This window comes from Leptonychotes weddellii, unplaced genomic scaffold, assembly GCF_054177405.1.
Source record: "Leptonychotes weddellii isolate Sample4059 unplaced genomic scaffold, ASM5417740v2 HiC_scaffold_738, whole genome shotgun sequence".
Taxonomy (NCBI): Eukaryota; Metazoa; Chordata; class Mammalia; order Carnivora; family Phocidae; genus Leptonychotes; species Leptonychotes weddellii.
The window spans coordinates 1,975-14,946 of record NW_028043669.1 but is presented as its reverse complement, the minus strand read 5'-3'; the positions used below and the strand labels follow the sequence as shown (position 1 = coordinate 14,946).

The window sequence follows — 12,972 nt, the reverse complement described above, 5'->3', positions numbered from 1 at the left end:
GGGGAGACAGGCAGGGGGAGACAGGCAGAGGGGGAGAGAGTCAGGCGGAGGGGAGAGGCAGAGGGGAGAGAGTCAGGCAGCCGGGGGGGACAGGCAGGCGGAGGGGGACAGTCAGGCGGAGGCCATCTGTTCCTGAGGACCAGCGGAGGGAAGGTGACTTTGCCCAAAGGTGCTGTTTGCGTGTGACAAGCCTCCCCAGATGCATCGGCTTCGTGTCCTCGCGTTTACTTTGTTTACGAGTGTGCTGTGTGAACACGGCCTCACTTGGCATTAGGGGGGCAGAAATGCTGTCAGTGTCATGGGGACGTGGACACAGCCGTGGGCTGGGGCCTCAGCTGGAGCTCGGTCCGGAGCTCCTTCACGGCGTGTCTCCAGGCGGCCTGAGCTGCCGAACCCCAGGGCGGCTGGTGGCGAGCGTGAGCTCCCCAGGTGAACGTCCGGGCAGGGTAGAAACTGTGTCACCCTTTGACCCTAGCCTGGGCGGTCACACCTTGTCCCCTGTGCCTGTTTATTCAGTTGAATGAGTTGCGTGTGCCTGGGGGGTCCTGGGCCGCACTGAGGTCCTTGTAACAGGCATTCACGGCATCGAGAAATACGGAAACCAGGACACAAGGGTCCGTGCCACACGCTCTTGCTCGGGAAGGAGCCTGGAACACCTTTCTGTCCCCTCTTTCTGGCTTCTGAGTGCAGCTCTGAGGCCCTGGGGCCCCCCTGGCTGTCCCCGGCCGTCCCCGGCGGCGGGGACGCGGGGTGTAGGTTCCCACAGGCATCTGCCTCTCTGTGGTGTGAGGTGCTCCCAGGACATACAGGGCTGTAGGTAGAGCCGCGGAGGCTGTCCACGAGTCAGTGTTAGATTTGGGGAAAATGGTAAAATGTGAGCGGACCAGCATTGAAAGGAAAGTGCAGGCAGTCACAAAAGCAGCAGAGCGTGGGAAGTATGGCGGGGACGCGGAGGCCTGTCACTCGGGACTTGCTGAGGGACACGGGGTGCGGCGGCAGAGCCTTGCTCGAGCAGACGTTCCTGAGCAGACCCTGGAAGGCCCTGCTGTTCCAAGCCTTCCATTCTGACGATGAGGACCACCACCCCCGCCCCCCAAGCTGCAGGAGACCCTCCTCTGGAAGGCACTTCTGCTCCCGTGGCTTGTCCTTCAGGGCAGCATCGGCCTGGACCCTGACACCGCCCTCCCATCCCGCGCCTCCTGCCTTTGGATCAGTTAGGGCCGTCCGTTCCCTTCCCGGTCGGGCGGGCTCCTGCTTGGGGTTTGCTTCTCCGCTGGCTTGTTACTGATCCTGGGACAGGAGTCTCACTTTGTGTTTGGTGCACAGGTGCTGAAGCCGAAATGCGGGTTTTACTGTCTCCCATCAGTTCATGCCTGAACTGTCTGGTGAGCGTTTGAGAAACACCCGGGGTGGGGGGCAGATCGATGCCCTCATACCCCAAAATGGCTGGTTCCAGGGCCTGGCAGGCGACTCCTTCTTGCTCTGCACTCACCGGCCTTCGGGACCGTGGTCCTGCCAGGCCTCCCTCTCCCCACCTCTACCAGGCCCTGGTGTCCTCCTGCCCTCTTTCCTCCGCTTGTCCCAGCTCAGTGCACGGACATGCTACACTCTTTGGCTACAGCCTGGTCCAGGGCGATGTCCTTCGTGAAACCCCCATCCCGCCTGTCACCAGAGCCCCCCTCCCTCACCCGGGCTCTGTGCATTTCTTTCAGCACTAGTCCCTTACTGTGACTCCCTCCTGTTTTCCCCTCTTGAGCATGTGTCTTATCTCTTGGGAAAGACAGACTGTCCTCTATAGCAGGGACTTGTTTTGCATCTTTGTGACCCCTGGGACCCTGGCCCAGGCCTGAACCAGACGTATGCTCTGGGAAGAAACTTGGATGAAAGCAGGAGTGATGGGTTTGGCTTTCTCATGACGGGTTCACAGCCTCCCTCTGCAAAGTCCCTCTGGAGGGACCTGTGTCCTTGCTCCTTCAGCTACGTTTTTCTTTGGGTGGGACAGGAAGGAAAGGGGCCGGTCTGGCTGGCCCCTGTTCTCCGCAAATCCCACAGAGCGGCTCGTGTCCAGGCTGTGCTCCCGGGGAAGCATGATGGCGCCTGGGGGGTGGGGGGACAGGGAGTTGGTTTGTGACCATTCAGAGAACGAACCGTTGGTGTAGTTGGGAGGTGATGTGACTTGTCCCCTCTTTAGGGGACACAAAAAAGCTCCTGTTCAGAAAAGTGGACTCTGGACCCGGAGCAGTTGTGTCTGCCCTGAGGCACACATGGTGCCATTGCCCGGAGCTTCTGCCGAGTGTTGGCTTCATCAGCTCCTTGGGGAAAGTCTTCTCTCTGTGCCGCTCGGGGCCTGGTCCAATGCACACCTCAGCGGTGCCCCAGACTTGTCCCTGAATTCGGTGGCCTGTGACTCCCCATTTTTAGGGGTTGTGATTGCTCGTCCCATATAATTTGTTGACTATACAAAGTTCCTGCTCCTTAGCTTTCCGGCTTTTAGATAGGAATTTAGGTGAAATTGTTTTAAGAGATGTTTTTGAGAATTTTAGTGCGCTTTCTTGTGATCATTGTAGGCTGCTCTCAATATTTTTGTGGGAGTAAAAATATTACATGCCACATACATTCTACCTAAAACCCTGTCAAATGGAGTTTTTTCACGAGGTGTCATGCCGTGAACAGAAAAGATGTGTCTTTGTCACGTAAAGGTTTTGTACAATTCCATTCTGTCCCGGGTGGCGTTGTTAAGAGTCTTGTGCTGAAACGGTGCTCTTGCAAACAGGAAGGGGCAGTCGCAGGGTGGTTTGGAAGGCTCTGGCTGCAGGGTGTGGGGAGATGTCCTACTTACCATCAGCCACAGAATCCTGGATGTGAGCACGAGACGCTCACGGCCCTGCTCTTCATCTGCCCCTTGCTCGTCCCTTTCAGCACGGTTGCCGTGAACTGTTGGCCCTGTTTCTGGTGCTGGCCCGGAGGGCGGCCATCGTATGTCAGATGGAAGGTCCGTTGGCTCCACACTGGATACATCTCTTTCCTGAGGACGTCAGCGCCTGACGGGAGGGTCTTCTCCTCACTGACTCTGCCTTTGCTTCTGAGCAGGGGATCCTCGGGCCCCCCTCCCAGTGAAGGGGGAGCTCACTTTTAGCCAAAGGATGGCATTTAAGGTAGCCAGTGGATTACCAGTCTCTGTCTTCACACACGTGTGTGGAGCTGTGCCCACGAACACCGGCCGGGGCCAGGCTGGAGGGCGGGAGTGCGATCCGCAGACACCCCTGTACCGGAGGCCTCGTGCAGGGAGCTGTCCTAGGGTATTTTTCACTGAGCTCAGTGAAATGGGCACGAGTCGCCCCTTGTACTTACCCAGGATGCCCCGTGCCTTCGGTCTTAAGCCATCTCAAGACCGTTGGCATCGCTTTTTGGCCACAGATTTTGCACTGGTGGGACGAGAACATTGGAGTGGACTGTAATGTAGGGTCAAAAATGACTTATTATTCTGTTTATGGGGAGGTGGCACCAGCCCTTGTGACCCCAGCGACGGGGGAGCCCTCCTTGTGTGCTCCCGGCCCCCCCCGTGACCACGTGGCCCCCTCGGCTCCCCGTGTGGGTGTCCGCCATGTACAAGCGGAACTTAGATTTTCCCTTGAGATCCCTTCCTCCTCCACATCCCCCTCATTTCGGGACAGGCCTCTCCAGCCTCCACGTCACTCAGACAAAAGGCCGGGGTGACCTGGACCCCCCACTTCCTCCCGGGCTCACTCCCCTGCAGCCAGTGTGTCTCCTCTGTGTGCCCTAAACCCCACTCCCAGGCTCGCTCCCCTTCCTGCTTCCCCTCAGGCAGCATCACTGTCCGGCACTCTTGGAAATGCGTTCCTTTGCCTGGCCGTGGCCGGCCCTCCGCCCTGTGGAACTCACGGCCCGTTTTGCAGGCACCTTGCTGTGTGAGTCCCCAGAGCACCCGCGGTGTGGAGGTGGAACGTGGGTGCCCCAGAGCCCTCTGGAGCCTGGAGAGGAATAGACGGAATTGAGGAGAGGCCCATCTAGAGGATGCAGGCAGCCCGTTGGGGGCCACCCAGAACCAGCGCGGTGGGATCCGAGTCCCCTGGAGAGGGGTGCTGTGAATCCATGTGTCCGTCCCACTGATGCCTGCATCAGCCCTCCCTCCTTCTCCACTCCACCTGGGGGCTTCCCTGACACTCAGCTTTTCCTGACTCTCCTACAAACCTGTGCTCACTTCGGCAGCATATATACTAAAATTCTACAATCCTGACACTCCTCCCCAGTATCCTCCTTTGTTAGGGGCTGAATTGGGGCCCCTCAGAATTCACGTCTTGCAATCTGAAGCCCATTGCCTCAGAACATGAGCGTATCTGGGAGTAGGTCCCTCAGAGAGGTAATTAAGTGACAGTGGGGCTGTTGGGTGGGCCCTGATCAGTGTGACTGGTGTCCTTCTAAGAAGAGATTAGGACACAGAAAAGCACAGAGGGACAGCTGTGTGAGGATGCACCGTGGTCTCAGACTCTCGCCCCCAAGGACCGTGAAAAGACAGAGGTCCCGTGTTTGGGCCCCATCTGTGGTGCTTGGTTATGGTGGCCTGAGCTGATAAGTGCCTTCGAGATGGCCTTCTCTTCTGCACACAGATGGTGGGATGGCTTAATTCGGTTGCTTTCCTCAATCTGTGCTCCCTCCCTGGGAGGCAGTCACTTGCTTGAACATCTGTGTGCCGATGGTCCTGAAATCTGCTGGCTTCTCCCCAGAGCTCAAGATTCATGTACCTACTGCCTCACAGAAAGCTTCACGTGGGTGCCCGTGGGTTGCTCAAACTCAGAACATCCAAATGGAACTCATCGTTCTTCTCTTATTACCAAGATGGCATGTCCATCCCCTCAAGCCAAAACTGAGTGCAGGGTTCTTGGATCCCTTCGAGTCTTGCTGATTTTGCTTTCTGAACATCCTTCTGGTCTGAGCCTCTTCTCCCAGTCGTCCTCCTCCCTCCCACCTGCCTGTCCTGGTGGGAGTCCTACAAGGGGCTCCTGGCTCCATCTTCCCTCCTGTGGACCCGTCCTCCACAAAGCCCCTGGAACTCACCTGTCCTTGGTTTCTCAACAAGACGAATGCTAAGCTTCTGAGCGGTGATCCCAGGCTCCCTGTTTTGGCTCTGCCGGACTCCACCCCGACGTCCTGCCTGCACACGTCTGGTTATCTGCGTTCCCTCTACTCCACTAGAGTGTCTTCCAGCCGGTCTGAGATTTTCTGCCGCCTCAGCTCCTCTGCACCCGGCTCATGCCGGCTGGAGCTGCTGCCTCCCCGGGGAAGCCCCCCGAGCTTCCCAGCCCCTGTTTTCTGCATCTCGCATCTGTGTCTGGGCCGTTTTCACCCCTTGGTCATGACTGGTGTCTGCCAGCCCTCCACCAGAACCCGTTCTTCCAGAGAACAGAGGCAGAACCTCATGACTTCAGAGCAGCAAATAGTCACTAAACAGAGGAAAGAGGAGCTATTACCAAAGGCAGGCGGGAGAGAGGCGTGACCTGTCCCCTAGTGGGCATCACTGTAGCCTCGGCTCACTGCTGGCACTCTGAGCTCGTGGAATCCCTCGCCGCAAGCGCAGACCCGCAGCGGCGCCTTAGTCGGTATTTAACTGCTGGCTCCCGAGCAGGGGACGCCCCAGTCTGCACGCTTGCCATGTCAGCTGCTTCCTGGGCTGTAAACACGCACTGGTGGCTATTTCAGGCTGCCACCGTGATGTCCCTGCAGGGGGAGTTGGGAAGAGACCTGTGAGCGGCCATAGCCCTCGGCCTTCACCCCCGTCACCGTCCCAGCGTCTGCCACATCTAGCCCATGCTCGGCAGGCACCGATGCCGTGTGCATATGCCAAGCGTCAGTGAATTAAAGACGCTCCGTGCATTCACCTTACGTACCTTTGATTTTGGCTTATTGTTCCCCAGCACTGGGATATGGCCTGTAGAACTCTCCGGAGGAGAGGATTCAGAGCGTACCGGTTTCTTTGCTCCTGAACATCTATTGCATTTTTATTATGGGAGATGCAGGGGGCTGCGCGTGGTCAGAGAACCTGTGTTCTACTCTGAAGCTGCAGTCTGAGTTTGAGAGGCTCAGCCTGAGCGGTCAGCCGGGCCTTGGAATTTCAGAGACAGCCAGTATGAACAGTGCGGCATCCCCCCGTGATTCCCTCGGAGCCTGGACCTGCTGACCCGTCCTGCAGTGTATGTGTGTGTCCTGCAGTGTATGATCCAGTGCATGACACACGTTTGTAACACGCTCACTCACCGGTTGTTTTTGTTTTGTGATATTTGCTTCCTATCTCGTTCTTTACCATTGGCTGCTTTCCTTCTGGCAACATCCTCATCCTCCATCCAGTCGGCAAGAGATGGGTGACCTTGCTTACGAAATGGCATGCAGAGTAAGAGGCAAGAGAGGGTGAAAATGAAGGTGTGTTATTGGCCAAGAATGGGAACATTTGGTCAAGGATCTTGGTATGTTTTTGACTGCAAAGAGCCCCTGGCTTCTTTGGGACTGACCGTGTGTTCCAAGTGGTAGCGATTGTGCGAGGGCCCTCGAAATAACCCCTTTCTGGCGTTTTCATGTATTCTGAAGTATCAGTGCGCACATGCTTTTAACAAAGCCTGATCTGATTTCACGTCCCGTAATTCCACCATCGACATTATGTTCAGACAAACGGAGTTAGCCGCCTGGGCGGGAAACACAGGTTCCCAGCGTTGGCAGCGTGATTTATAAATGCAGGGCAGTGTGTATACGATCGTTTTCAGGCGGAGATCTAAGTGAAGGTGTACTTTCTTTCACACATCTGGGGTGCCCTAGCCTGGTTTCATGCTTCAGAGCTGATAACGGCCCTTAGAGATCTTGTACCTCATTTGTTTATTTTATATTTGAGAAAGATGGGGCACAGAGAGGAACGCGTCACATATTTATCACTGCGAACACTAGGTGGCGGTCTGACTCTGTCCGCAGATTGCAGCTGGGGCTGCCGTCCGCCTGGGAATGCGTGTCGCCGGGGCAGGAGGCTGTCAAAGAGGAGACACCCTGCTCTTTTGACCAGCCACACTGCCCGACTTCGCTGACAACATGTCTACATTTACTTACACCTGGGCGTAAGCATGTGTTATAAAACAAAGTCAAAACGTGTAACAGTTTTAAAAGCAGTCCTGGGTTTTAAATCAGGAAAGGACACGGGTCTGCTTCCTCCCTAATGCTCTGTGCCTGAGTCTCTCTGTTCTCCCATCTGGAATGCCCTAGCCTAGTCTTTCCGGTGCACTAACCACCTCCTCATCTTTGTAATCTCAGTCCTCCTTCCTCTTAGCAGATGTCTAACCCTTGGGTTCCCCTTTATACTTGGAACGTGATGGCAGTTTCTGTAAAACGTATTGTCAGTTGGTTAAATCTCAGTCTCTTCCCAGCGAACTGGGTGCTCTAGGATCCATGATCTGATGTGTCTCTGTATTTGTAATAGCTAGTACAGTGTCTGGCTCAGGGGAGGCTTGTTGGTTAACTGGATGTATAAATGGGTGGTGGTTTGGGTGCTTAGATAGAAGGATGGGGGAAGAAAGGGAAAGGAAGAAAAAGAAATGAAAGAAAGGGCACGGGGAGTGAGGGGCAGGAAGTGAAGGGAAGGGAGAATTGGTGGATGGGTGGATATATGGATGGATAGATGGGTGCGAGGATGGATGGATGATATATAGATGGATGGATGGATAGATGGATGGATGGAGGATATATGGATGGATGGATGGTTAGATGAATGGATGGATGGATGGATGGGATGATGATGGGGGCTGGACAGTTGAGTGGATAGATAGCTGAGTGGATGGATAAATGGGTGCATGAATGGATGCATGGGTAGATGAATAGTGGATGAGGGATGGGTGAACGATGGGTGCATGGATGGATGGATGGTTGATGGATGAATGGATAGATGGGTAGATGGGTGGCTGGGTGGATGCATATATGGATGATGGATGGGTAGAGGATGGGTGGGTGGATGGTTGTGTGGTTTATACTTCAACTATGGAACCTGCAAACTAGCCACCTTACCCTCTGCTCCTGTGTTTCCTTCTTGCAGGTCGTGGGCATTTTTGCTGGATTTGGGCTCCTGCTATTGGTGGCCTCGCCTTTCCTGCTCTTGGCCACTCCATTTGTACTTTGCTGCAAGTGCAAGTGCAGTAAAGGTGACGATGACCCATTACCCACCTAGAGGAAGGCACGATGCTGGAACAAGACCCCTGCCTCTGGGAAGCGTGGCTCTCCCCCACCCCACCCTGCCGTCCCCTCTCACTAAACATCTTTCTTGCCTTATGTGCCCCATTGAGCTTCACAGTGTCACGCCGGATGCCGTGATTTCAGGGACTGATGTCAGAACGTTTGCCGAGGCCCCGGGTGCAGTCACCTGGGCGTGGGGAAGGCAGGCTGGCGTGGGTAGGGCACGGCGCCACAGTCCGTCTCTGCCGACTTGACAAGGGAGGTGCTGCGAGGAGCATGCCGGGCGGTTTTCTCCCAGTGGGTCTGGACTAGGAGTGTCTGGTGGTTGCTTAAGAGACCCGCTCGTGCAAAGTGTTGTGCGTCTGCTCCTTGGTGTCAAGACGGTGCCACGTTGCTGAGAGAAGAAGACTTTTGGGGATTGCAACTCACCTCAGACAGAATCCGGTAATTCTGACTTGAGAAAAGCACTCTGTGTATGACAACTGTTTTTATTACTAATGGCGTTTAGTAAAATCCTTTTTAGGTTGTTTTTTTTTTTTTTTCTTCCCAACTGAGTAGTGAAAAATCAACAAGGTGCATCTACACCATCCTATGCCTTTCTTGAAATGTACATTTTAGGAAGATATCGCTAAATGACTTTTCTGGCTCGGCCACTTTTCAGGAGATTTAGAAAGCCTTACGCGCTCTTTGTGTTTTTCTTGAAACTTGTAACGACGTCTTAAACGCTATAAGCAGTGTACTGTTATAAACATGGGTTCCTCTGTTGTTGCATTTCTTTGAATATACCAATGTCTTTAAAGGAGTATCTTCATCATTAGGTTTTCCTTTTGTTTTTTGTTTTTCTCTTCTTTTGGGGCTTCTCTCTTCTCATCCAGGTATGAGCAAATATTTTTTAATGTCTTTGGAAACCAGATGCTTTCCTCGGGAATCATTCTGCTGGGAGTCACTGTGGTTTGGCCTCTCGCCTCAGCCTCCTCGTGTAGACTTGGAGAAGGGAACAGGGCTATTGGTCCTCACCAGCAGGGCTTCCTGGAAAGACTGGAGGACTCCCGGGGGCTGTGGGAGAAGCTTCCCAATTTTCAGTTTTTTAAATGACTAAGTTATTTTGGAGAAATCTGTGTCTTACGCAGTTCCGTGTCCTGTTGCTAACCATTTTGCCCCACTGAAAAAAAACCTTCCATTTCACTTAGTTATTTCGATTAGGGGATCTTACCATTCAGCCTCTCCCAGGCTAGGGGTGACTGTTACCGCTAGCAGCAGAAGGCGCGGATCGGTAAGACCACACGTTCCATCGGTTGACTTTTAAAAAGTGGAGAGAGGCTATTCTTTACAGAGAGTTGGCTTGAATAGGACTTTTAAAACCGCCTGTGCTTTTAAGGAGCCGACTGATTGCATTGAACTTGGGACTTCAAAAATAATAGGCAAATGTTGTAGGTTTATTACAGTGGAGCTTTTTAAAACTTACTACACATTCCACAAAGGAGTGAAATGGAAACAAAATCAGACTTGTTTGCTTGTTGCAAGCACATTTGTAACACGTGGTGGGTTTTTTTGTATGTTTGACTTCTATGTTTTTGTGTTGGCCTCCGGTCCTGGTTTGCTTCCCTGTATAGAAACGTCTTCCTTATTTCTTAACGTTTGATAGGTTAGAAACAGTATCACTTCACTCTCCACCTGTAGTATTTATTATCTTTATGAAACTGAAGCCATTAGGAAACTAGTCTGTGTCAAAATCACACTCAGAACATTCTCCTTACGACCACGGTTGAATTTTTAATTCAGTAATGAAACAAGAACACACCTGAGATCGTCTGTCTGTTCAGTGGAGCCTGGGCACGTGAGTCTCTGTACCTCGAATTGTTGCAACAGGGTCTGGTGGTAGATGGCTTTCTGGAGAGGGTGACACTCCGGGAGTCCTAGGCTTGAGCCCAGACTGGGATCCATGAATGCACTTGTCTAGCCAGACCCTTTAAATGCCTATTAAAGACAGCAGCAGGCTCGTGGCCGTTTCCAGTATCCACGGGGCAGGCCTCGCCCCATCCTGGCCCACCTTTCCTGTGCGAGCTGCTTCCCATTGCGTGTTGTACAAGTCCGCCCAGTAGTAGTACCCCTTTCCTTTGGGGTGGAACCAGAGCCTTTGAAAGGATGCATTCTCTGGGCTCAAGCTCAGATGTCTTTATTCTTAGCGGATTGGGCTGTTCGTCTAGCCTGGAGAAATCCATGAACAAATCATGCACATCCATAGCCTCAACCATCCTTGTGCCTTTCACCTCTGACACGTTTCACAAGCGCGTGTTTCGACCCAGGTAGGGACCACGGAGATTCTGGGGCCGGCCACAGCCAAAGTCGCACCTGCTTGCTCTGAGTCTTTGCACCAAGCATGCCTCTGTTTGCTTGGTTTGATTTCATAGTAACACAGCTAAACTTGTCAGTTCCTTAGGAAGATACCAGCAGGATTGCATTGAGCTCTTACCTAAACTTGCATTTCCCCCGCTGACTCCTCCGATTTCAGTAGGGAATGCCATTCCCATTGTTCATGGGGATGCAGTATTAAGCACGCATGATGTAAAATGTAAACAGAACGTGGGAAGATGGCCCGCGTCTTGGATTTTAACCTCGCCATCACTCCCGGGGGAAACCTGGGGGGGTTCTACACTTAGTAGGGGGACTGTTCTATGGCAGAGCTTGTCTTAATTGAAAATTACATTCACTTTCATGGATGGTTTTCATGCTGATGTTCTGGAAGCACATGTACGTTTATTCCTTTGGAGGCCTTGAAATTCTGGAGGGGAGGGAAGAAGACCCTTTCATGGCTGACTTGACCGGTGTCTGGTTGGGGCGTCGCCAGAGCCCACGGCTGACCTTAGGTCATCTGTGTCCCTCTGACCCCGTCGTGCAGTTTTATTGGACGTGCCCGGTCTCTCGGTCTGGCTCTGTCGTGCCCCGTGCAGCCCGGCCCTTGAGCTTTGTAGCGGTCACCGGAGGCCAGTGCCCTCAGAGAGGAGGTGTGGCAGACGTTCATGTAGCAGAGATTGACTCAGGATCTGAGCATAATCAAATCCTTCAGTTGCATGAGCCGCTGTCCAGATCCGTTCTTCTTCACCCCCAGGAGTAGCCGGAGACTGGGGAACCATCGTGTGGCACCCTTTTAAAGGGGAACAAATTCTCTTTACAGCATATTATTCCATAAAACCAGTTTAGGAACCAGGCCGATTCCTGATTAGAACACAGGGCCCACGGGGAAAGGGATTCTCAGCTACACAAAACTTACTCCAAGATGAGTCTATCTTTTTCATCTATATTGCAGTTAAAAGTTATTTAACAGATTAGAAGAGGAGATTTTCCCTTGGTAGTCTTTAAAAATTAGGGGATTGGAAAGAACCAGGGTAGGCTTTTTGTATGTTTCTCAGATTCTCATTTATTAATAAATACCCCTGTATATAAATATATATATAAATCAGTGAAATCATCAAGGGAAAACATTTTGCATGTATAAAGCTTCATGAAGGTCTCTTTAAAAAATACCAAAGCTTGTTTATTCCTTCTAACTAACCTAAGCCCTTATGAAAATACACGAAATGAGGAGATTATGACTGGTGTTGCCAAAAATGCCAAATGGAAAAGGGCCTGCACTCAAATATAGTAGCTAATGCATCAGTACTAAGAGAGAGCATGCTGTTTGGGTACGTAGAGCCCATGGACTCCATTCTTCCTTTGGTTTGTATAATCCTGTCTTCCACACTTCTGGGAGCCTTTGGTGAGGGGTAGGGACCTGCCACACGCCTGACCTTTCCTTCATTCTTTGCTCACTTTACCATGGGTGTATTTTAATCTTGTATAAACATATGCATGAATGGGTCACGCACATGTATACAGTACATATTTGACAAGTGGTGGTAAAAACAAAAGTTCGGTTTGTGTTTTTTGAAATGTCAGTCCACTTTGTGCCACTAACACTGTGATGTATAAAAGAGCTGTTTGAATGCCTTTTAATGTTGTGTTTTGTACTTTGGAATCACATGGAGAAGTTTGATTTGTAATTTCAATACATATTTTAAATGTATTGTGTCTTACGTAGTTTGTCCCCCCTTTAGAAGGGATTTCTTTTTAAAAGAGATTTTGGCTGGAATACAGGTTACTTTTGTAAATCCTGTCTGACTCCATCTTTTGTACGTTCTTCATTGACACCTGGCCTGGAGATTGAAAATAAGATGATTGGAGTGGGAGGGGGAGGAAGTGCGGGTGGGAGAGGGATCCCACCACTGGGAGAAGCACTTTTCTGTTCTGAGGTTTTCTCTGCTGGGAGTATTCTCAACTCTTGGTGCCAGATGGATCTGAGTGGCTGGGTAAGTGGCCACACACCCTCCTCCCCTCCTCATGGTGCTGGCCCAGTAACATGCGTCAGAGAGCATCTCCACACTGGCTTCCTCCCTGCCCGAGACAAGTACTTAAATCCTGTCCTCATTGATGGGCAGCATCATAACAATCAACGAGCATCCTTTTACTAATGGGGAAAAAAAGAATAAACACAGATGCTGTTTGTTTTCATAGTAACTCTGATAACTCACCTTGATTTTCATTCCCTTCATTTAAACTTCATGGAAGAATATGTACCTCATTCATTAACATGAAACAGCAGGCTAGGAATAGGCACCTGTTCCTGGTACTCTGGTTACATTTTAAAAAACATCCTTAGAATCTTAAGGTGCAGATCAGAGGAGGTGTATTCTGTTAACCAGTGATTCGTTGCTG

At 51.8% G+C, this 12,972-nt stretch overlaps 1 long non-coding RNA gene across 1 annotated transcript; it reads left to right on the top strand.

Annotated features, from left to right (window-relative positions):
- Positions 1-159: 159 nt before the first annotated feature.
- On the top strand, positions 160-12,368 carry LOC145719819 (uncharacterized). Its single transcript, XR_014142626.1, has 2 exons — positions 160-3,155; positions 8,084-12,368. It is a non-coding gene; the product is annotated as an uncharacterized LOC145719819 (long non-coding RNA).
- The last annotated feature ends 604 nt before the right edge of the window (positions 12,369-12,972 follow it).